The 26,652-nt window shown below is 38.5% G+C and overlaps 1 protein-coding gene and 2 pseudogenes across 5 annotated transcripts in view; 2 read left to right on the top strand and 1 right to left on the bottom strand.

The window, feature by feature from the left end:
* EXOC6B (exocyst complex component 6B) overlaps positions 1-26,652 on the bottom strand; it is a 722,789-nt gene that overhangs the window by 656,370 nt on the left and 39,767 nt on the right. The window lies entirely within an intron of this gene.
* LOC308627625 (heterogeneous nuclear ribonucleoprotein A1-like) lies at positions 1,797-3,220 on the top strand (annotated as a pseudogene). Its single transcript has one exon. The product of its transcript is annotated as a heterogeneous nuclear ribonucleoprotein A1-like (transcript).
* LOC308627626 (general transcription factor IIE subunit 1-like) lies at positions 3,908-5,303 on the top strand (annotated as a pseudogene). Its single transcript has one exon. The product of its transcript is annotated as a general transcription factor IIE subunit 1-like (transcript).

The raw sequence follows: 26,652 nt of genomic DNA, 5'->3' as shown, positions 1-26,652 counted from the left end.
TTGGAGCTTTTAAAAATGTTTCTGGTCTTAATTTTGTGGAGGTAAGCCCGTATCTGTAAAACATATAATAATATTGCTTTTTTTTAATCAGTTTAGATATTGTCTTTCTGCTATAATCAGAGCAGATTTACCTCATCATACCATATCATTCCCCCTCCCTCTCCTCTCAACATACTTATACCACTTTTAGTTTTTCTAAAGGTTATTTTTGTAATTTAATATACTGTGCTTAATATTGTACTTTTATTTCTTAATAATATACTTATGCTTTTATTTCTTACATCATTATCTATGACTACCTTGACCCCCTAATTATGCAAAGTGAGGCATTAGCTCTCCCTTACTTTCTCTTCATTTCTTTTCCTCACTTTCTTCCAACTGCTGAAGTGAATTTTACATTGACTGGGTTGGGTTAATAACATATATATTCTGTTCCAGAATCATAATTGTCTTTTATGGTTTACCAGTACTTTGTCTTTAAAACCAATAAACATTTGTATTAGTTTAACTATATAAATATTCTTCACTTTTAAGCCAGGTTGTATACTAAGATTACCATTCCTTTCTTTTTGGTATCTCCCCCCCTTTTTCTGGAAAACTCTCTCTTGATGCTCCCATTTCCCCTGCTCCAATCTGAACTGACACCTATCCAGGCTTTCTGCATACCTATTTTTTTTTTTTTTTTTTTTTTTTTTTTTTTTTGCGGTAGGCGGGCCTCTCACTGTTGTGGCCTCTCCCCTTGCAGAGCACAGGCTCCGGATGCGCAGGCTCAGCAGCCATGGCTCACGGGCCTAGCCGCTCTGCGGCATGTGGGATCTTCCCAGACCGGGGCACGAACCCGTGTCCCCTGCATCGGCAGGCGGACTCTCAACCACTGCGCCACCAGGGAAGCCCTGCATACCTATTTTTGATGTTCTTTCTTGGTTGACTTACAGAGCTGCTAAGATGATCAGAAATTAAGGGAACAAACTGCTGGAGACCATGGGAAGAATGAGAAGGGGAGTGCCAACATTCTTTAGTCACTTTTTCCCAAGATATTTGCCAAGTCTGCACACAAGAGGCTAAGTTTCCAGTATAGGAATCAAGCAGAAGAGGTAGAGAAATCAGCTTTTGACAGTTTTGTGGCACTGAAGTGACATAAATTAGAGACAAGAGGTAAAGATCCTAGAGAGGAAAAATGGTAAAAAACACAACACTCTTCTGTTTTTCCCTCAATACATGCACCGAATTCTTAACCTACAGCGGGCAAGAGGCTAAGACAACAAGCAAAAAGCCTCTGAGAAGCAGAACAGTTTTAGGTAGTCTTGAGGTATGGAGTAAAGATTAGAATGCAGTGTCCACCTGAGGAAAGGGGCCCTAATCATCACTCCAAGGCTGTTTGGAAAATGTGAAGGACTATAGCAAAAGGCAGTACTGAACCAGAGATAGCCATAGCTCTGTCCCTGACTGGATTCAGATCACTGCCACTCTATCCACCCTACCAAAAAAGACGGGGTTGGGGGGAGTTTAACCTTCTCTTCCATAAGAGAAGGTTATCCAGAACCTCCAAGAGTTTTTTATCTCCATGCAGTCCAAAATTACCAAGCATGCCAAGGGAGAGGACCACGTAACTGAAAATCAAGATCCACAGATAATCCAGATATTGAAATTATGAGAAAAGGACTTTGAAATGTCTATGATTAATATGATAAGAAAAAATAAGAGGAAAAAGATGAACAAAATAGACAGAAAGATGGAAAATTCACCAGAGCCTTGAAATCTATGCTGTTTAAAAATTGAGAGATACATTCGGTAGATTACTCCTTTCTGCTCGTGGACGCCGCCGAGTAAGCATCGTTAACGTCTCCCCCGCCCCCCTCCACTGCCGTCATGTCTAAGTCAGACTCACCCAAAGAGCCCGAACAGCTGCGGAAGCTCTTCATCGGAGGTTTGAGCTTTGAAACAACCGATGAGTCTGAGGAGCCATTTTGAGCAGTGGGAAACGCTCACAGATTGTGTGGTAATGAGGGATCCAAACACCAAACGCTCCAGAGGCTTCGGGTTTGTCACATATGCCATTGCAGAGGAGGTGGATGCGGCCATGAATGCAAGGCCACACAAGGTGGATGGAAGAGTCGTGGAACCAAAGAGGGCCGTCTCAAGAGAAGATTCTCAAAGACCTGGTGCCCACTTAACTGTGAAAAAGATTTTTGTTGGTGGCATTAAAGAAGACACTGAAGAACATCATCTAAGAGATTATTTTGAACAGTATGGGAAAATTGAAGTGATTGAAATCATGACTGATCGAGGCAGTGGCAAAAAGAGAGGCTTTGCTTTCGTAACCTTTGATGACCATGACTCTGTAGACAAGATTGTCATTCAGAAATACCACACTGTGAATGGCCACAACTGTGAAGTAAGGAAAGCCCTATCTAAGCAAGAGATGGCTAGTGCCTCATCCAGCCGAAGAGGTCGAAGTGGTTCTGGAAACTTTGGTGGTGATCGTGGAGGTGGTTTTGGTGGGAATGACAACTTTGGTCGTGGAGGAAACTTCAGTGGTCGAGGTGGCTTTGGTGGCAGCCGTGGTTGTGGTGGATATGGTGGCAGTGGGGATGGCTATAATGGATTTGGTAATGATGGAAGCAATTTTGGAGGTGGTGGAAGCTACAATGATTTTGGCAGTTACAACAATCAATCTTCCAATTTTGGACCCATGAAAGGAGGAAACTTTGGAGGCAGAAGTTCTGGCCCCTATGGTGGTGGAGGCCAACACTTTGCCAAACCCCGAAACCAAGGTGGCTATGGTGGTTCCAGCAGCAGCAGTAGCTATGGCAGTGGCAGAAGGTTTTGATTACTGCCAGGAAACAAAGCTTAGCAGGAGAGGAGAGCCAGAGAAGTGACAGGGAAGCTACAGGTTACAACAGATTTGTGAACTCAGCCAAGCACAGTGGTGGCAGGGCCTAGCTGCTACAAAGAAGACATGTTTTAGACAATACTCATGTGTATGGGCAAAACTCAAGGACTGTATTTGTGACTAATTGTATAACAGGTTATTTTAGTTTCTGTTCTGTGGAAAGTGTAAAGCATTCCAACAAAGGGTTTTAATGTAGATTTTTTTTTTTTTGCACCCATGCTGTTGATTGCTAAATGTAATAGTCTGATCATGACGCTGAATAAATGTGTCTTTTTTTTAAATGTGCTGTGTAAAGTTAGTCTACTCTGAAGCCATTTTGGTAAACTACCCCAACAGTGTGAAGTTAGAGTTCCTTCAGGGTGATGCCAGGTTCCATTCAAAATTTATTTACAACCTGCTTTGGTGGAGAAGCTACCATCTTCCGAAACCTTGGTGTAGTTGAACTGACAGTTACTGCGTTGTGACCTGGAGTTCACCGTGAAAAGGGTCACCCAAGCCAAGTGATGGAGTTTTTTGATTATTAATATATGATTGTTGGCATATCCTATGCAATATATCTAAATTGGATTATGGTACCAGATATAGATGGGAATGAAGCTTGTGTATCATCCATTATCATGTGTAATAAATAAACAATTTAATACCCTCTTGAAAAAAAAAATTTGAGAAAATTCAGAAGTGAAAATGTAATTTTTAAAATTAAGAGCTCCACAGATGGTTTATCAGCAAGAGGAGATTAGTGAAGATAAATTAATAGAAAATATCCAGATTAAAGCATAAAGAGGAAAATAGCACGTGGTTTCTAAAGCTGGTCGCAGGAATAGGGCGTTCTCTTTGTCGCACAAGTGGCACAGCTTGTTTAAGCCAGTAGTGGAGGCGCTGAGGGAAGCTGCAGTGGGAGTGTTCAAGGATTCACTCTGGGTCCCCTAAGGTGTTTCAGGCAAAGGTAACAGGCTGAATGATGTGGCACAGGGCCCTCCCCATGCAGGATGTGCTTTGGTCAGTACATTTAAAGTTGAAGTTTGCTGCTAAAGATGGCAGCTCCAGATGTCCTCACCAAGGTTCCTGCAGCATTGAAGCAGTTTAGCCAAGTATGTGATCCGGGGGTTTTATGGCATTGAGCATGCTTTGGCCTTGGACATCTTGACCCGAAACCTCTGTGTGAAAGAGGAGGACATGCTGGAGCTGCTCAAGTTTGATCAGAAGCAACTTCGATCAGTCTTGAATAATTTAAAGGGAGACAAATTCATCAAGTGCAGAATGAGGGTGGAGACTGCTGCAGATGGGAAAACCACTCACCACAACTACTACTTTATCAATTATCGTACTCTTGTTAATGTGGTAAAATATAAATTGGACCACATGAGAAGGAGGATTAAAACTGATGAGAGAGATTCCCCCAACTGGGCCTCCTTCAAATGCCCCATCTGCAGTAGTACTTTTACAGATTTGGAAGATAATCAGCTCTTTGATCCCATGACAGGAACTTTCCGCTGTATTTTCTGCCACACAGAGGTAGAAGAAGATGAATCAGCAATGCCCAGAAAAGATGCACACACACTTTTGGCAAGGTTTAATGAACAAACTGAGCCCATTTATGCTTTGCTTTGAGAGACAGAGGATGTGAACTTGGCCTATGAAATACTTGAGCCAGAACCCACAGAAATACCAGCCCTGAAACAGAGCAAGGACCGTGCAGCAACTGCTGCCGCAGCTGCTGGCCTGGCAGGTGGGCACCACCAGGAAGCATGGGCCACCAAGGTCCCTCTTATGAGTACTTATACACTCAGAATGTTGTCATTAACATGGATGACCAAGACGATCTTCATCGAGCCTCACTGGAGAGAAAATCTGCCAAAGAGAGAACTATTTGGTTAAGAGAGAGCACTGTCCAAGGAGCATATAGTTCTGAAGAGATGAAGGAAGGTGGCTTAGATATAGACTCGTTTCAGGAGCGTGAGGAAGGCCGTGCGGGGCCAGATGATAACGAGGAGGTCACACGAGCGCTGCTCATTCATGAGAAGAAGACCCCCTCTGCCACAGCAGGCTCAGTGGGGACAGCTGCTCCTGTGACCACTGCCAATGGCAGTGACTCTGAGAGTGAGACCCGTGAGTGAGACAATGACTCTCCACCCTGTGCGGCAGCTGTGGCTGCATATCATAGGGAAGAGGATGAGGAGGAGGACGAATTTGAGGAAGGAGCAGATGACCCCATTGTCACGGTGGCTGGCCGTCCGTTCTCCTACAGCGAAGTGAGCCAGAAACCAGAGCTGGTGGCCCAAATGACACCAGATGAAAAGGAAGCGTACATAGCAATGGGACAATGCATGTTTGAGGACCTCTTTGACTGAGCTTTCCCTACCTTTTCCTCCCTTCTCTAATGCTCATTTCAAAAAGAAATTCCCTGCCTTTGAAGAAAGTGTTTAGTGGCTTTCTGCCCCTCTTGATGTAAATCAACTGTTAATCTTGTGCAAGGAGTAATGGGAGAGAAAGTTTGATTTTTATGCCAGAAACTTCCCCACAATGTAGGTTGGCTATAAGCATTCCCTTTCCTATTACTACAGTATGAATATTTTCCTGTATTTCCTTATCTAATCTTTTTCCTTTCCCTTTTTTTTTTTTTTTGCGTTACGCGGGCCTCTCACTGTTGTGTCCTCTCCCATTGCGGAGCACACGCTCCGGACGCACACGCTCAGCGGCCATGGCTCACGGGCCCAGCCGCTCTGCAGCATGTGGAATCTTCCCGGACCGGGACACGAACTGGTGTCCCCTGCATCGGCAGGCGGACTCTCAACCACTGCGCCATGAGGGAAGCCCTCCTTTCCCTTTTAAGACACATTTTCTCCCTTCTGAAATGAGTGCGAGAAGTCTAAAGGTAAATTCTTCATGTCTGCCTGTATTAGCTCACTTTGATAGGTTACAGTAATTCACTGATCACATCCTTCTTATCTATTCTGACCAAGCATTCCAAACAGCTCCTGATATTGCTGCCAACCAAGCAGCTTGGAAACAGGCAAATCATTGATGAAGGAAAAAAAAAATCTTAAAACTTCATATTGCCTCACAGTTTAGGACGGAGTCAATATGTAAGGGGAGGTGGGAGTGTGTGTGGAAGAAGGATGGTTATGCGTAAATCTCATGATTAATACCTAAACCAAAACTGGTGTCTTTAGAACTGACCTGACTGACAGATATTGTTTTGCTTAATGCCTTTTGGTTTGTATGTTGGATAATAGAAAACAGAAAGTGTGTTTGGTAAGCCCTTAGGAAGAAATTAGAGAAAAAACAGGGACTTAGGACAAGGAGTCCATGTAAAGGATTGAAGAGTGGAGAGTACTGGGAACAGTACCTTTTAACATTGTCTGAGTTTGTGCTGATTTGGAAGTCCTTTATATGAAGCTGAGACTGGTCCCCTTCTTTTTCAGTTCTTCCACAATACTGTAAATTGTTTAAAGAGGCCAATCCAGCAGAAATCAGCATATGACAATTGATTACTCCTCTCTCTTTTTTTTTTTCTCTCAACATTATTGAAGGCCTTGTCTCTTGATTCTTGTCAGGCATGGTACTTTACAGTGCATCCAGTATATCGCTGAGCATTGTAACCTCAAGGAAAATACTTTATTTTTGGTTCTGATATGCAGCATGGTATTATTCCTTAAGGCAGAACTTTAAAGAACTTTCATACAAGGGTCTACAACAATTGTATTTTTATAATATTTTCCCTTGCATTGTCATTTTAAGTATTTATCATTTTATAGTACACGTGTAAAGTTAAGATAGATTTTAAACATCTGAGCCTTGTATAAAGTAATGATTCATTTACCTGGGTTGTATTATGACTGAATATTGACAATAAATCTATTTTATACTGACTGAAATTTGTTAATTTAGCTCTGTAACACCTTGGAGCATAATTAAAATGAATACTCTTCCCATTTAAAAATAAAAAGCATAAAGAGGAAAATAAAAATATATAAAATACAGATGACTATAAAAAATATGAAATATATGGTATAGAGTCAAAATGCCTACACCAGCAGTTCTCAAACTGTTTGGCTTAAGGATATTTTCATACTCTTAAAAAATATGGAGCTCCCCAAGAACTTTTGTATATGTGGTTATATTTATTGACACTTATCACATTAAAAATTAAACCTGAATAAGAATTTAAACATAAGAATACACAAGCATATATTACATTAGCCATTAAAACAATGACTGTCTTCACATATCATATAGCCTCTGGGGTACTGCACTATATTCTCCTACAAGAATGTCAGTAAAAGAAGAAAACAATATCTTAGTGTTACTAGGAAAATAGTTTTAAATTTGTGACTCTGCAGAAAGAGGTCTGGTCTTTCTATAATGGGGGAATGGCAATAGTTAAAACATCATAGTCAACTATTTCCCAAAACTAACGAAAGACATCAATCCACAGTTTCAAGCTCTACAAACCCGACAGGATAAATACAAAGAAAACTATACCTAAGCACCTCATAGCAATACTGCAGAAAAACAAAAACATAGTAAAAAATATTAAAGGAACAACATTAAGATTAAGAGCTAACTTTTTAACAGGAAATATATGTCAAACAACAATTGAATTATACAGTAAAGTGCTGAAAAAAATAAACTGCCAGCCTAGAATCCTAAAACTAGTTTTTAAAAAAAAAGTCCCTTAAAAATTAAGGCAGGCAATGTAAAATGGTACATCCACTACGGAAAACAGTTTGGCAGTTCCTCAAAAAATTAAAAATAATTTACCGTATAATCCAGTAATTCTACTTCTGGGTACATACCCAAAAAAAGTGAAATCATGGACTCAAAGAAATATTTACACATCTATGTTCATAGCAGCATTATTCACAACAGCCAAAAGGAGGAAGCAATTCAAATGTTCATCAAAGGATGAATGGATAAACAAAATGTGGTACACATACAATGGAATATTATTCAGCCTTAAAAAAGAAGGAAATTCTGACACATGCTACAACATAGATAAACCCTGAAGACATTATCCTAAGTGAAATAAGCCAGTCACAAAAGGACAAATACTGTATGACTCCACATATATGAAGTACTCAGAAGGGTCAGATTTATAGAGACAGGAAGTAGAATAGTGGCTGCCAGGAGAAGGGAAAGGGGAGAATGAGGAGTTATTGTTTAATGGGCACAGAATTTCAGTTTGGGAACATTACGAAAATTCTGAAGATGGATGATGGTGATGATTGCACAATAATGTGAATATACTTAATGCCATTAAACTGTACACTTAAAGGTGGTTAAAATGGTAAATTTTGTTATGTATGTTTTACCACAATTTCAAAAGAATTAAGGTAAAATAAAGACACTTTTCATATAAACAAGCAAAAAAATGAGAGAATGTGTCAGTATTAGGCTTCCATTCAAAGAAATGCTAAAGAGAGTTCTTCATGCAAAAAAAGTAATCTCAGAATAAAGCACAGAAATGTAGGAAACCAAAAAGGGGTAAACATAAATGAAAGCTGACTCTACAAAATAATAATTTCTTGGGGGCACTAAATGACATGTAAAATTAAAATTCATGACAGCAATAGATTAACAGATGGGAAAGGGTAAATGAAAATGAAGTGTTATATGGTCCTAGTAGTGTCAAAGAAGTGATAAAAGAATTAATTTATATTATACTTTAATGAGTCAAAGATGCATGTGGTAATCCTTAGAGTAATTCCTATAAATTAGAAAAAGAAGAACCAAAAGACAGCAAAAGAAAAAAAAAAAACAGTCAATAATCAGGAAAAGAAAATCCAGCAGCCATCAGACCTTTCTACAACACTGAACACCAGAAGACAATACTCAGGGAAACAAAATATGAGTCAAAGTTTTAAGTTCAATGAAGCTGTCCTTTGAATGTACAGTCTACAGAGCAGCCATTCTGAATATACAATAACTCAAAAATTATTGTTTATGTAAGTCCTTCTGAAGGTAACTGGTAGAGAAAAACTCCAACCAAACTAAATGACAAGAGAAACTTCAACAAAAAAGACTAGAAGTAATAAGGGAACATATTTAACTGCAACTCTAAGACAAAAAGATCAGATTAAGAGTGACAAAATATGGTATATAAAAATAGTATGTGATAACACAACATTGTAAATACTCTAATAAAAATTTTTCAATAGGATGTAAAAATTATACAACTAATAAAAAGAAGAGAGAAAAGATAGAAAGTAGTATAAGCTGGTGATGCTTCATACCTCATAACTGGGAGTCAAAGCTAAGCAAATCAGGTACAAGTCTACAATCCCTAATCTAAAACCCTTGGGGTTTAGTTTAGTAACATTAGTAACTCTGCAGCAAATGTAGGAATATTCACACAAGTGGTAAATATAAGACTATCACTATCTCACAGCAACTCACATCAAGTTTTGTTGCCAAATGAATTCAGACAGCTTTTGACAACAAATGGTTTCAGAGCCTTTGGAATTTTCAAATTGTAAATGAGAGATTATGGGCTAGCAGAATTCTAAACATTTTAAGACTATAAAGTAAAACACTAAGATAATATTATTGACTAGTATTTGTGGTCACAGAAAAGAGAGGGAAAGAAAATACAGGAAATTCTACTGTTTCTGTCCGATCAGGAACCAATAAATACTATCTTCAAAAAAGGGCGGGTGGTGGGGGGGGGAAGGGGAGACTGAGGATACAATTCAAAGGAACCACAAGAACAAAAATATAATTTTTTAAAAATTATAAGACAAAACAGATCATGAGATCTTCACAGTAGTATCCTCCTCCACTCCCCCAAAACAATTATTTTACTTGATACTAAATTATTTTTAAATGATGAATACAGTGATCCAAATTCCCAACTTGCACTTGCAGAATGAACTGCTGATGAGCATAAAAGTCACTAGGGGGCAGCAGAGCACAAGGAGTGTCCTCTGAAAAGCGGTGAAAACTCCAAAGGACTTAGCCAGTTATCCACTGCTCAAAACCTCTCAGTCATTCACAAGCACAAAAAGACACTCACCAATTAATCTGTAAAATCTGCTTCTAAGAGATTCATTATATTACTTCATAATTTTTAATTTTTATTTTGAAATAACTTCACATTGTACAAATAATAGAGAACTCCTATTTAGCCATTATGCAGAATTCACCAAGTTGTAATGTTTTTGCCACATTTAACACTTTCTCTTCTACATATATGTACATGTATGTTTAGAATATGTTGCATGTATTATATCCTTAAAACTACAATGTGTATTTCCTCTCTTACCTAACTATAATACAATTATCAAATTCAAGAAATTTACCTTGATACAATTATAATCTAATCCATAGTCCATATTCCAATCCTGTCAACTGTCCCAAAAATGTTCTTTAGAGCGTTTCCATTTCCTCCTGTAGAGTATCCGGCCCAGGAGCATGTATTACATTCAACTGTCATGTTTCTTCAGTTTCTTTTCATCCAAACTACCAGCTCTCCAGCATTTTAAACACAATTTTTAATTTTTATACTATTAAATATTAAGAACCCTAAAGAACTTTTGTTTACATTGATTTATATATATATCAATATTTACTGAATTAGAAATTAAAACTGAAGATTAGAAAATATTAATTCATTAATATTAACAACCAATATTTACATGTTAGAGAATACATTGTATGAAAAATAATTTTATATTCTGAAATAAACAAATAAAAAATAGTTGGAAGAGTCTTTTGCATTTGTGCAAATATGTTTAATGTCTGCAGAAGACATCTGGACTCTATAACCACTTCTACATTAAATCTATTAAAATGTGGGGTTTTGGTTACAGTATATAAAGAAAACCCAGGCTTACACATATATAGTTGGAAAAAGGAGAAAGTATTTTTAAAGGCTTTTCAGAAAATTTTATATATATATATATACATACACACACACACACACACACACAAATTTATGATACAACTTCAAAACCTGATGAGTTTTAGATTAAAATTCATTGGTCTATCTTACACTTCGAATGAATCTTTTACCCATGTATGATTTTGTAACATCAGGTATTGTTCATTTGAAAAATACTGGTTCGCTGGGTTTTGCAGGTCTTGCAAATGTTGATATATTTCATTATACAGTTCAAAAAATCACATTCATTATATCACCACTCAGTCCCATAAGAAAAGTTTATAAGTACTGGCAATCTTTAGGAGGGCAACGGGCTACATCTGAAAATATAAACAAGCAGCAACAGTAAATTCCACACAAGTAGTGCAAATAACAAATCGATCATTTTGCAGAGCACAATAATAAAAACAGACTTAAAATCTAGTCATAACATGATTCATACTAGTAATGAAAAAACTGTCATTTTATATATTGATAAAGAGTCCCTGGTTGATCTTTAGTCTGTTTATACCAAAAAGTCATCTTTTCAATTCAGGAAAGGGATATCCAAATTTCACTAACCAACACAAGCATTCATGGGTATTAGTCATCTCCTATTCCTTCTGAACACATCACATCTTTGGGTTAAAGGCTAGCATGCTCAAGCAAAGGTTTTCCAAATATGCCATGTTTCAGAGGAAAGTTAAGATCACCAATGAACTCCAAAGTTTATTTCCTTTAGGTTTGTGAGTTTTCTAAAAGGTGTTAAAGTTCAAAAATATAATAAAGAAAACAAACAGATTAGTGAAAAAAGCAAGATACAAAATCCATATGTATCTATCCTTATATTAACACATATATATAGTGCATGTGTACATTAATAATATAAACATTACAGTATTTATAATAACATTTAGTCCATGTTCACTACTTATAAAGGACTGTTCTAAACACTCTGTATGTACTATCTTGCTCAATTTCAAAGCCATCCCATGATATACAGTAACAGTATTATTTTCATTTTACATACGAAGAAACTGACTCACAGATAAGATAAATTATTTGCCAAGTCACAGAGCCATGATTAAAGTATAAGTATACTGACACGGAATCCCACACTCATCTATTTCTCTATCTGCCCATAAAAAAAGAATATATAGGAACTTCCCTGGTGGAGCAGTGGTTAAGAATCTGCCTGCCAATGCAGAGGACACGGGTTCAAGCCCTGCTCCGGGAAGATCCCACATGCCGCAGAGTAAATAAGCCCGTGTGTCACAACTACTGAGCCTCCGCTCTAGAGCCCGCGAGCCACAACTACTGAGCCTGCGTGCCACAACTACTGAAGTTCGCACACCTAGAGCCAGTGCTCCGCAACAAGAGATGCCACTGCAATTAGAAGCCCGTGCACCACAACAAAGAGTAGCCCCCGCTCACCACAACTAGAGAGAGCCCGCGTGCAGCAACGAAGACCCAACGCAGCTGAAGATAAATAAATAACTTTTAAAAAAGAATATATAATATAAATATATGAAATGTACATAACTTGCTGCCCCAATACAAAATATACATAACTTTATAAATATACACGTTATATAAACACATTGTATGCATTTTTCAACTACACAGAAAACATTTAATAAAAATGTAGAACACATTGCCGAGAGAAAAACACAAGAGTCCCATGTTGCAGTCTTACCTAATACCAGCTTCACCCTGTGTCTGCAGATGCCTGCTCACAGTAAGCTAATATATTAAACTGTTTTGCTAAAGTTAATTCACATAGAGTTTCTATAACTTGCAACCAGAGTCCCAAGCAATATAAACATGTATTATTTTCATAATCAATAAAAAGGCAAAAAAATATTTCTGTACTGTTTATTTCTTTTAAAGAAATGGTCTATATGTGAGATGTTGTATTATTAAAATATAAACTCCAAGAGAAAAGGAATAATTAACAGCTTAATAAACAACAAAACAGGCCTGCAATGCAATGAATTTTCCAAATTTCTAAAGGCCCCTATGCCAGTAAAATCAAAACAAGTAAAAACGAACATTCTTTCACTAGAGCCAAAAAGGATTAGAAGAACAAGTTTGTCCATCACTTTACAAAATAACCTGATTATACAGGAATTCTCTACAGCATTTTTCGTTATTATTGTTCTTCTTTTCCTTCTATGTATCTTCAACACATCATATATGCAGGATGAAACTGCTTTAGGAAACCTGAAGGATTCAGTACCCTAAAATATTATATTTTAAACTTGAGGAACTGCTATATACTCTCAGCTGCATTCATGTAACTTGGCAAACTGACAAAGGTTTCCTTCAGCAGATACATAGCAGATGAAGTAACAGGGGATGCAGTAAGACCTAATTCTAAAGTGATCGTTTTTCCACTTTAAACTACCTTAGGCTACCTGACACAAAATTTCACTGAGTTGATGGCAGTGTCTGATGTGTTTGCTTTACCTAAAAAAGAGGAAATCAAAGAAAAAAAGAAGGAAATAAAAAAACTGGCCCTCAACTATCACAACTCCCTTTACAATGATGTTTCCTCACTTGTATAAAAAGCTCAAATTACAAAAAATCTGAGGTTTCTATTAAGCATTAATGGCACAAGAAATTAAGTCACTGCAACTTCTTAAAAAAAAAAAAAAAACTCCATTTAAACCACTGTCAGTCCAGTTTCCAGGGACTTTTGTTTTACAGAGATCAAATTCCTGACTCAACGAATGCTCCAGCCTTTCCATAACTATTGACAGATTAAACTTTTTACCATAAAGCTCCCACCATACTATTCTTCGGTCCCTCAAAAAAAATTGTTAAGTCCTGATTCCATATTGAGGATTCTAAATAAAATCTAAACACCTGAGCTTAACAGTCTCGTACTTTCACAACAGTACCCTAACATTCCTATCCATGTTTGTTCCACACTACTCCTGTCCATAAGGTTTCTTCCTCTGTGAGCGACTGAAATATTTTTCCTATAAAGAGCCTGACTGTCAGGATGGGTTGGATTATACTACTATAACAAACAACCCCAAAATATCAGTGAATAAAGATTTATTTCTTGCTGATGGCATATGCATATGTCCACTGTGGGTCAACACGAGTTTCTGCTCTACAAAATCCTCATTCTAAGCAGCCAACATCCAGAGCAGCTGTCAGCAAGACTTTTCTATAAATGGCCAGATAGTAAATATATTCAGCTTTATGGGATATATGCTCTCTGTAACAACTATTCAACTTTGCTGTTGTAGTGCAAAAGCAGCCACAGACAATACATAAACAAATCACGATGGCTATGTTCCAATAAAACTTTATTTACAAATACAGGCAGACCATATTTGGCCCACAGGCTAATCAGAGCACTGCAGATCACTGTGGCAGAGGAAAAGAAAGCATAGTGAATGCACGGATTCTTAAATCTTCTATATGGAAATGACTCAGGTCACTTCAGCTCACACATCATTGGTCAAAGCAACTTACATGGCCACACCCAACTTCCAAGGGGCAAGGACATGCAATCATAACATGTGACTGGGAAGAGAACAGAAATTTTGGGTGGATAACCCTAATGAATAACACAAATTATATTTTCTTGGTCACTTATTGTTTCCACCTACTAGAATGCCCAATCTCTCCTTTTTTACCAATCAAAATACTAGCCATCTCTCAAGATTTAGTTCAAACGTCACCTTCTCCAGAAGCACCTAAATCTCCAAACCCTATGCCTCCCATCACCTCCCAAAGCCCTCTTGTCTAAACTTTCTTACATCAAGTGTTTTCTACATTAACAAATTCCAGTCTCTTGGGATAGGTATTATGTATTATTTATCTCTTAAGGCATAGGACTTAGGATTCAATAAGTACTTGGAGGATAAATGAAAGTACCACTGGTTTCTAGGTTTTTTTCTCATTTTTAGTTAGTTTAAGGATCTAAAGTGGCATGTAAAGATATAAACAATACAACATTAAATAAAATTAAAAACAGGAGAGCAATAATCGATACAAAGGGCAGCAACATAAGACCAGAAGTGAAGATGATACACAAGATGCGAATCATATCTTTTCTGAAGGTGAACCACAAATTTACCTCTAAGTATTCTAGTAGACAAACAGAAGAAAGCAAGCAAGATCCATCTAACCAGTCACAGTATCAATGAGCTGTTGCTTAAGATAGGCGTATCATAGAAATAAGGCCCCTTTAAATAAAATATTTGGATTTTTTAAATATAGTGAGACATTCTGTAAAACAAGGGACCAATAAATGCTTTTCTAAAAAAGAACTACAATGTAGAAGATACTGAAAGGCTAATAATAATCAGTAAATATTTTTAAGGATGTCCTTTGCATCAGCCTAGATAACAGAAGGAATACAAAGAAATTATAAGACAGTCTGTAACCTAATAGTTGGAGGAACAAAACATACATACATGACATGATAGAAAGTACTAAGACTATACTATACTTTAAACTTTTATGGAGCACTTACATTCCAGATTCTATATCCGACACTGAGGATAAAACAATAATAAATAAAATACTATCGCTGGTCTCAAGAAATTCACAAACAATTAGAGGAAACTGATACAAACAACTATAATAAAATATAATAAATACTCTGATAAGGATTTTTATAAAGGGCTATGGGAACCAGGATAAGAGAATAATTATTTCTGCTTCTAAGGAGCAATCAAGGATGGCTTCATTGGACAAGTCATTTGAACTGTTATGGTATGCTACAACTTGACTATGAAAAGCCTGAGGTAGGCAAAAGAGAACCAGCAAAAATCAGACCTGAATTTTCGAAAACGTTTATGGCAATGGTATGGAAAACGGACTGACCAATTAGTAGACTAATACATTCTGCTAGGGCAAGACAATGTCTGTCTTGTTTACTGCTGATATACTCAGTGCTGAGCACAGTGTCTCACACTTAGCAGACATAATTAAGTATACATTTGTTGAAAAAATAGAAAAGAATGCAGCAGAGAAACAGTAAGGAAACTGTTGTCCAAGAAAAACATAAGGGCCTGAATTAGGCCATTGACAGGGGGAGGTAGGTATAACATCAACACTGAGTTAGTCTTTATTTAAATGCTAGGTTCTATGTCCTATGAACTATAGGAACTTAGAGAAAACAGCTATAGAGACTAAAGAAGCAATCTGGTCACAAAGATACCTCACAAAGAACTCTAGGGACAACTACCTGGCAATGTATTACATGTTATTAGAAAGTGATTCTCTCAACTAGCACCGACTGCGGATTCATCTCAGAAGATCTTTAAAAAGACTTCATGCCTCAATCTCTAAGGTTTTCTTCTTTCTTATTTTCCATAACAGTTTTAAGGGCAATTCAAGATTTTAATTTACTTTTAATTATAACACAAACTTCAAGAAGGTTTTAGCTTAGATCCAGAAAGAGACTACTAGTCTAATTTCAAAGATTTGGCACTACAAGTTCAAAAGACTAAAAGGAAGACTCATCAAGCCATCTGAGCTAGATAAGAGAGAAATGACTAGGGACTTCCCTGGCTGTCCAGTGGTTAAGACTCCGTGCTTCCAATGAAGGGGAAAAGGTTCGATCCCTGGTCGGGGAACTAAGATCCCACATGCTGTGCAGCGTGCCCAAAAATTAAAAAAAAAAAAAAAGAGAGAGAGAGAGACATGACTAAAAGAATTTCCTAATACTTGATATTCACATTTTTCCTATTCAAGCTTGACCTTAAAAAATAATTTATTAGAAAAATGAGATAATACCTACCTTATAGTGTTTTTCTAATATAGCACAATGGTTTGGATAGAGCACAGCAGTCAAAAGCAAAAACATTAGATCTAGACTCCTTAGATTCAAATTTCCATCCCTTTGCCTAATCATGATCTCTGCATTACTCTCTGAGCTTGTTTCCTTATCTACCTCATAGGGTTGTTGTATTAAATGAGTTAATATGTGTAAAACTGCTTAGGATAGGGCCCGCACAAAGTAAGTACTCAATAAATGTTAACTGCTCTTATTATTTAAAATATCTAATACAAATATAGGTATTAAGATGAATGTGAAGGCTAGTCACTTAGCCTGTGTATGAGCCTAGCAAACTACCTTACATCAACATTTATATTAGCAGTGTTCTGGAACTGGAGACTCTTAACAACATATATCCTGCAGGAATATCCTGCTACCACCGGCAAAGCCCTGAGCAAGAACCACATTCTTGGCCTGAGCTTCTTCCTTAGATCTTTTTTTTTTTTAAACATCTTTATTGGAGTATAATTGCTTTACAATGGTGTGTTAGTTTCTGCTTTATAACAAAGTGAATCAGATATACGTATACATATATCCCCATATCTCTTCCCTCTTGCATCTCCCTCCCTCCCACCCTCCCTATCCCACCTCTAGGTGGTCACAAAGCACCGAGCTGATTTCCCTGTGCTATGCGGCTGCTTCCCACTAGCTATCTATTTTACGTTCAGTAGTGTATATATGTCCATGCCACTCTCTCACTTTGTCCCAGCTTACCCTTCCCCCTCCCTGTGTCCTCAAGTCCATTCTTTAGTAGGTCTGTGTCTTTATTCCCGTCTTGCCCCTAGGTTCTTCATGACCTTTTTTTTTTTTAGATTCCATATACATGTGTTAGCATACAGTATTTGTTTTTCTCCTTCTGACTTACTTCACTCTGTATGACAGACTCTAGGTCCATCCATCCTCCTTAGATCTTAACATCAGCTTTTTCTCTAGGATCCTGGGATGAGTCACAACCTCTCCACTGAATTCCTGATTTAGACTCTTTAATGGGGTGTGCCGGGCTGATTCTGGGTGTGGTGCCATGTTTGGCATCATCTCTTCTGAGAATGCTGATGTGGTAGAATTCAGCTGTATTTAGGCTGGTTTAGCTTGTAATTTTCCACTGTTTTTTTTTTTGAAAAATTATTGGGACTTTATTATAAGCAAAGATTTAAAATTGCATAGTATGGTTTACATGTAGGCCCTTATTAATTAATTAATTTTTAAAATTTTTTATTGGAGTATAGTTGCTTTACAATATTGTGTTAGTTTCAACCATACAGCAAATTGATTCAGCTATATGTATACATACATCCCCTCTTTTTTGGATTTCCTTCCCATTTAGGTCACCACAGAGCATTGAGTAGAGTTCCCTGCGCTATACAGTAGGTCCTCATTAGTTACCTATTTTACACATAGTATCAACGTTGTATATATGTCAATCCCCATCTCCTAATACATCCCACCCCCCCTTCCCCCTTGGTATCCGCACCCTTTGTTCTCTACGTCTGTGTCTCTATTTCTACTTTGTAAATTAGATCTTCTATACCATTTTTTTAGAGTCCACATATATGCATTAATATACAATATTTGTTTTTCTCTTTCTGACTTACTTCGTTCACTCTGTATGACAGACTCTAGGTCCATCCATGTCTCTACAAATGACCCAATTTCGTTCCTTTTTATTACAAATGAGTAATATTCCATTGTATATATAGAATTTTTACTATGTTAAATTTACTATGTTAAAGCACATCTTCTTTATTCATTCCTCTGTTGATGGACATTTAGATTACTTCCATGCCCTGGCTATTGTAAATAGTGCTGCAATGAACACTGGGGTGCATGTGTCTTTTTGAATTACGATTTTCTCTGGGTATATGCCCAGTAGTGGGATTGCTGGGTCATATGGTAATTCTATTTTTAGTTTTTTAAGGAATCTCCATATTGTTCTCCATAGTGGCTGTATCAATTTACATTCCCACCAACAGTGCAAGAGGGTTCCCTTTTCTCCACACCCTCTCCAGCATTTATGGTTTGTAGATTTTTTGATGATGTCCGTTCTAACCGGCATGAGGTGATTCCTCATTGTACTTTTGATCTACTATTTCTTTATCAGGGTGAGGAAAAGCACAAAACATGACTACAAGTTCTTCACTTAGCACTACCAAGTCCCCTGAAATCCCAAAGGAACTAAGACTAATTAGTCAACTAATTAGTCAACTATCTCCTAAGAAGCAGTATTAAGTCCCACCCAGACTGCCAATCATGTGAGACAAATAATTTATCCAACTACAAGATGTTAAAAGAACCATTTTTCACCTGAGATCCCTAATTTAAATGTACCTGATATACTGTCATCACAGTGACCTAAAAATAACAGGTGTTTTTTTTTTTAATTCAAAAATACTCCTCCTCTACTTACTAGCAGTATGTGACTCTGGGCAAATTATTTAACTTATCTGAACCTAGTCTCCTCAGCTATAAAATGCAGATAGTAATATCTATAAGAACATTGCTATTATTATTAAATGAGCTAAGATATATAATATATCTAGCTCCAATCAATAAATGCAAGTTTCTTTCTACCCTTCTCCCTACTTAATCCCCACCTCCAGGGAGTATACAGTGAAAAAGTTTGGAGGACAGACTAGCATGGGTGTGCGTGATTAACTTGCTGAGGCACAGCTTGGAGACACTGGGGTTCTTGACAACAACTCAAGATCTTCTGGGCTGAATGTAAATTAATGATATCAATCTCCTACTTCCTCACTTTAGGTGTGCCTCCCAAGTTCCTAAAAGGTAGGTGTGATTATATGTTTAATGTTTGTATCATGATTAACGTCAAGAAGAAAACTTCACTTTCTGACTCCATTTTCTGACTCAGAAGTCAAAATGTTCTACATTTCAGGAATAATGTGAAAATCAGAACTACTAACTGGTGGACATCAACCTGAATTTTCTCTCAACTATATAATAAAAAGCCAAAAAGGAAAATGTGTATAGATAAAGTAAAAATGGCAAATGTTAATAATTAATTATTGAATCTAGGTGATTGGCCTATTTTTCTGTAAATTAGGAATTTTGCTGAATAAAAAGCTGGGACAGCAGAGGACAGAGGGGCAGTACTTGACACACTCATACACTAACACTCCCAGAGTTCAGGGGAGGAAAAAAAAATTACTGTGTATAGCATCTAATTAATAGAAAGCAAAATCTGATTTTTTCCTGATTAACTCTTATACCAAGCTACCTAGACGTTCATAGACCCCCTTAAGAGTGCCACACTCAGAGGAACAGCAGAAGGCTAATTAGGACAAGGAGTTTCCACTTGGCAGCCATAAATCTGCTCTAACACAGTCAGTTGAAATGGACTGGTCTGGTGAGTGTATTCCTGAGCTTCTACCATGAATAACATCTCTACTCCAGGTAGCACTAGAAACCTTTACTGCAATAATTTTTTTAATTTTTAAATCCAAGAATGAAAATGCTGAGTACAATCAAATAAACCTAAGAAAAAGCAGTTACGGAGAAGCAGTAAGTAGTGAGTTTCTATGGTTGTAGAGTACAAAAAGTAAGTTGTAAGCAGCAAAAGTAAGTAGAAAAAGTAAGTACAAAGTAGGTTGTAAGTAGCAAAAGAGGGATTTTTTTCCATTAAATAGAAATAAGAAAAGAACTGTGTATGTAGTACCCATCAATACCTCAACTTCAAAGGAGACCTAATCCACGTTATGCTCTTAAACAGGGAACAAACTAAAAATAATGTGAAAATGGGAACTTTATTTAAAGCTTGATAATTAGCTTATTAAAAGGTCTCTCATCGGGTTTCCCTGGTGGCGCAGTGGTTAAGAATCCACCTGCCAATGCAGCGGACACGGGTTCGAGCCCTGGTCCGGGAAGATCCCACATGCCGTGGAGCAGCTAAGCCCGTGTGCCACAACTACTGAGCCTGCATTCGAGAGCCCGCATGCCACAACTACTGAAGCCCGCGCGCCTAGAGCCCATGCTCTGCAACAAGAGAAGCTGCCGCAATGAGAAAGCTGCGCACCGCAACGAAGAGTAGCCCCCGATCAACACAACTAAAGAAAGCCCGCACGTGGGAACGAAGACCCAATGCAGGGAGACCTTCAAGATGATGGAGGAGTGAGACAGGGAGATCGTTTTCCTCCCCACAAATAGAACAGAAATACATCTACATGTGGAACATCTCCTATAGAACACGTACTGAACGCTGGCAGAAAGACCTGAGACTTCCCAAAAGGCAAGAAACTCCCCATGTACCTGGGTAGGGCAAAAGAAAAAAGAAAAAACAGAGACAAAAGAATAGGGACGGGACAAGCACTGGAGGGAGCTGTGAAGGAGGAAAGGTTTCCACACACTAGGAAGCCCCTTCACTGGTGGAGACCGGGTTGGCGGGGGGAAAGCTTTGAAGCCATGGAGGAGAGCGCAGCAACAGGGGTGCAGAGGGAAAAGGGGAGAGATTCCCACACAGAGGATCGATGCCGACCAGCACTCACCAGCCCAAGAGGCTTGTCTGCTCACGCATCAGCTGGGACGGACTGGGGCTGGGAGCTAAAGCTCCGGCTTCTTCGGAGATCAGATACCAGGGAGAGGACTGGGGTTGGTTGCGTGAACACAGACTGAAGGATGCTAGTGTGCCACAGCTAGGCGGGAGGGAGTCCGGGAAAAAGTCTGGAACTGCCTAAGAGGCAAGACACCATTGTTTCGGGGTGCGCGAGGAGAGGGGATTCAGAGCACTGCCTAAATGAGCTCCAGAGACGGATGCAAGCCGCGGCTGTCAGCGCAGACCCCAGAGATGGGAAAGAAACGCTGAGGCTGCTGCTGCAGCCACCAAAAAGCCTGTGTGCAAGCACAGGTCACTATCCACACCTGCCCTTCCCAGAGCCTGTGCAGCCCACCACTGCCAGAGTCCCGTGATCCAGGGACGACTTCCCCAGGAGAACGCACAGCGCTCCTCAGGCTGGTGCAACGTCATGCTGGCCTCTGCCGCCGCAGGCTCGCCCCGCATCCGTACCCCTCCCTCCCCCCAGCCTGAGTGAGCCAGAGCCCCCTAATCAGCTGCTCCTTTAACCCCGTCCTGTCTCAGCAAAGAACAGATGCCCTCAGGCCACCTACACGCAGAGGCGGGGCCAAATCCAAAGCTGAACCCCGGGAGCTGTGTGAACGAAGAAGAGAAACAGAAATTTCTCCCAGCAGCCTCAGAAGCAGCGGATTAAATCTCCACAATCAACGTGATGGACCCTGCATCTCTGGAATACCTGAATAGACAACGAATCATCCCAAAATTGAGGCAGTGGACTTTGAGAGCAACGATATATTTTTTTTTCCTTTTTCTTTTTCTGTGAGTGTGTACGTGTATGCTTCTTTGTGTGATTTTGTCTGTATAGCTTTGCTTTTACCATTTGTCCAGGGTTCTGTCTGTCCGTTTTTATTGTTTTATGGGTTTTTTTTCTTTTTAGTATAGTTTTTAGCGCTTGTTATCATTGGTGGATTTGTTTTTTGGTTTGGTTGCTCTCTTCTTTTTTTTTTCTTTTATCTTCTTTATTTTTTTAATTAATTTATTATTATTTATTTTTGGTTGCATTGGGTCTCCGCTGCTGCGCACAGGCCCTCTCCATTTGAGGCAAGCAGGGGCTACTCCCCGCTGCAGTGCACGGGCCCCCCACCACAGTGGCCTCTCCAGTTGCGGAGCACAGGCTCCAGGCATGCGGGCCTCAGCAGCCGTGGGTCACAGGCTCAGCAGTTCTGGCTCGCGGGCTCCAGAGCGCAGGCTCAGTAGTTGTGGCACATGGGCCCAGCTGCTCCGCAGCATGTGGGATCTTCCTGGACCAGGGCTCGAACCTGTGTCCCCTGAACTGGCAGGCGAATTCCCAACCACTGAGCCACCAGGGAAGTCCTTTTCTTTATTGTGAATAATTATTTTTTATTTTTTAATTTAGTAACTTCCTTTTTCTTTCTTTCTTTCTTTTTTTTCTCCCTTTTCTTCTGAGCAGTGTGGTGCTTGGGCCAGGTGTCAGGCCTGTGCCTCTGAGGTGGGAGAGCCGAGTTCAAGACATTGGTGCACCAGAGACACCCCAGCTCCATGTAATATTAAATGGCGAAAGGTCTCCCAGATATCTCCATCTCAACACTAAGACCCAGCTCCACTCAACGACCAGCAAGCTACAGTGCTGGACACCCTATGCCAAACAACTAGCAAGACAGGAACACAATCCCACCCATTAGCAGAGAGGCTACCTAAAATCATAATAAGGTCACAGACACCCCAAAACACACCACCGGACGCAGTCCTGTCCACCAGAAAGATAAGATCCGGCCTCATCCTCCAGAACACAGGCACCAGTCCCCTCCACCAGGAAGCCTACACAACCCACTGAACCAACCTTAGCCACTGGGGGCAGGCAACAAAAACAACGGGAACTACACAACTGATGCCTGCGAAAAGGAAACCCCACACACAGTAAGTGAAGCAAAATGAGAAGACAGAGAAACACACAGCAGATGAAGGAGCAAAGTAAAAACCCACCAGACCAAACAAATGAAGAGGACACAGGTACTCTACCTGAAAAAGAATTCAGAGTAATAATAGTAAAGATGATCCAAAATCTCGGAAATAGAATGGAGAAAATACAAGAAACGTTTAACAAGCACCTAGAAGAAATAAAGAGCAAACAAACAATGATGAACAACACAATAAATGAATTAAAAATTCTCTAGAAGGAATCAATAGCAGAATAACTGAGGCAGAAAAACGGACAATTGACCTGGAAGATAAAAGAGGGGAAATAACTACTGCAGAGCAGAATAAAGAAAAAAGAATGAAAAGATTTGAGGACAGTCTTAGAGACCTCTGGGACAACATTACATGCACCAACATTCGAATTATAAGGGTCTCAAAAGAAGAGAAAAAGGAAGGGACTGAGAAAATATTTGAAGAGATTATAGTTGAAAACTTCCCTAATATTGGAAAGGAAATAGTAAATCAAGTCCAAGACGCACAGACAGTCCCATACAGGATAAATCCAAGGAGACACACGCCAAGACACATATTAATCAAACTTTCAAAAATTAAATACAAAGAAAAAATATTAAAAGCAGCAGGGAAAAACAACAAATAACATACAAGGGAATCCTCATAAGGTTAACAGTGGATCTTTCAGCAGAAACTCTGCAAGCCAGAAGGGAGTGGCAGGACATATTTAAAGTGATGAAAGGGAAAAGCCTACAACCAAGATTACTCTATCCAGCAAGGATCTCATTCAGATTCGACTGGGAAATTAAAACCTTTACGCACAAGGTAAAGCTAAGAGAATTCAGCACCACCAAACCAGCTTTACAACAAATGCTAAAGGAACTTCTCTAGGCAGGAAACACAAAAGAAGGAAAAGACCTACAATAATTAACCCAAAACAATTAAGAAACTGGTAATAGGAACATACATATTGATAACTATCTTAAATGTAAATGGATTAAATGCTCCAACCAAAAGACAGCCTGGCTGAATGGATACAGAAACAAGGCCCATATATATGCTGTCTACAAGAGACCTACTTCAGACCTAGGGACCCATACAGACTGAAAGTGAGGCGATGGAAAAAGATACTCCATGCAAATGGAAATCAAAAGAAAGCTGGAGTAGGAATTCTCATATCAGACAAAACAGACTTTAAAATAAAGACTATTACAAGAGACAAAGAAGGACACTACATAATGATCAAGGGACCAATCCAAGAAGAAGATATAACGATTGTAAGTATTTATGCAACCAACGTAGGAGCACCTCAATACATAAGGCAAATGCTAACAGCCATAAAAGGGGAAATCGACAGTAATACAATCATAGTAGGGGGTTTTAACACCCCACTTTCACCAATGGACCAATCATCCAAAATGAAAATAAATAAGGAAACAAAAGCTTTAAATGACACATTAAACAAGATGGACTTAATTGATATTTATAGGACATTCCATCCAAAAACAACAGAATACACTTTCTTCTCAAGTGCTCATGGAACATTCTCCACGACAGATCATACCTTGGGTCACAAATCAAGCCTTGGTAAATTTAAAAACACTGAAATCATATCAAGCATCTTTTCTGACCAAAACGCTATGAGACTAGATATCAATCACAGGAAAAAATCTGTACAAACTACAAACACATGGAGGTAAACAATCCACTACTTAATGACCAAGAGATCACTGAAGAAATCAAAGAGGAAGTCAAAAAAATACCTAGAAACAAATGACAATGAAAACATAATGACCCAAAACTTACGGGATGCAGCAAAAGCAGTTCTAAGAGGGAAGTTTACAGCAATACAATCCTACCTCAAGAAACAAAAAACATCTCAAATAAACAACCTAACCTTACACCTGAAGCAATTAGAGAAAGAAAAACAACAACAACAAAAAAAAAAACCGAAGTTAGCAGAAGGAAAGAAATCATAAAGATCAGAGCAGAAATGAAGGAAATAGCAAAGATCAATAAAACTAAAAGCTGGTTCTTTGAGAAGATAAATAAAATTGATAAACCATTAGCCAGACTCATCAGGAAAAAAGGGAGAAGACTCAAATCAATAGAATTAGAAATGAAAAAGGAAAAGTAACAACGGACACTGAAGAAATACAAAGGATCATGAGAGATTACTACAAGCAACTCTATGCCAATAAAATGGAAAACCTGGAAGAAATGGAAACATTTTTAGAAAAGCACAACCTTCCAAGACTGAACCAGGAAGAAATAGAAAATATAAACAGACCAATCACAAGCACTGAACTTGAGACTGTGATTAAAAATCTTCCAACAAACAAAAGCCCAGGACCAGATGGCTTCACAGGCGAATTCTATGAAACATTTAGAGAAGAGCTAACACCCATCCTTCTCAAACTCCTCCAAAATATAGCAGAGGGAGGAACACATTCTAACGAAGCCACCATCACCCTGATACCAAAACCAGACAAAGATGTCACAAAGAAAGAACACTACAGGCCAATATCATGGATGAACACACATGTAAAAATCCTCAACAAAATACTAGCAAACAGAATCAGCAGCACATTAAAAGGATCATACACCATGATCAAGTGGGGTTTATTCCAGGAATGCAAGGATTCTTCAATATACACAAATCAATCAACGTGATACACCATATTAACAAATTGAAGGACAAAAACCATATGATCATGTCAATAGATGAAGAGAAAGCTTTTGACAAAACTCAACACCCATTTATGATAAAAACCCTCCAGAAAGTAGGCATAGAGGGAAATTACCTCCACATAATAAAGGCCATATATGACAAACCCACAGCCAACATTGTCCTCAATGGTGAAAAACTGAAACCATTTCCACTAAGATCAGGAACAAGACAAGGTTACCCACTCTCACCACTATTATTCAACATAGTTTTGGAAGTCCTAGCCACAGCGATCAGAGAAGAAAAAGAAATAAAAGGAATACAAATTGGAAAAGAAGTAGTAAAACTGTCACTGTTTGCAGATGACATGATACTATATGTAGAGAATCCTAAAGATGCCACCAGGAAACTACTAGAGCTAATCAATGAATTTGGTAAAGTTGCAGGATACAAAATTAATGCACAGAAATCTCCTGCATTCCTGTACGCTAATGATGAAAAATCTGAAAGAGAAATTAAGGAAACATTCCCATTTACCATTGCAACCAAAAGAATAAAATACCTAGGAATAAACCTACCTAGGGAGACAAAAGACCTGTATGCAGAAAACTATAAGACACTGATGAAAGAAATTAAAGATGACACAAATAGATGGAGAGATATACCATTTTCTTGAATTGGAAGAATCAATATTGTGAAAATGACTATACTACTCAAAGCAATCTACAGATTCAGTGAAATCCCTATCAAATTACCAATGGCAGTTTTTACAGGACTAGAACAAAAAAATCTTAAAATTTGTATGGAGGCACAAAAGACCCTGAATAGCCAAAGTGGTCTTGAGTGAAAAAAACGGGGCTGGAGGAATCAGGCTCCCAGACTTCAGACTATACTACAAAACTACAGTAATCAAGACAATATGTTACTGGCACAAAAACAGAAATATAGATCA

The sequence above is a fragment of the Mesoplodon bidens genome (assembly GCF_964165515.1).
Source record: "Mesoplodon bidens genome assembly, chromosome: 14".
Lineage (NCBI taxonomy): Eukaryota > Metazoa > Chordata > Mammalia > Artiodactyla > Ziphiidae > Mesoplodon > Mesoplodon bidens.
This window is presented reverse-complemented; position numbering and strand designations above follow the sequence as displayed.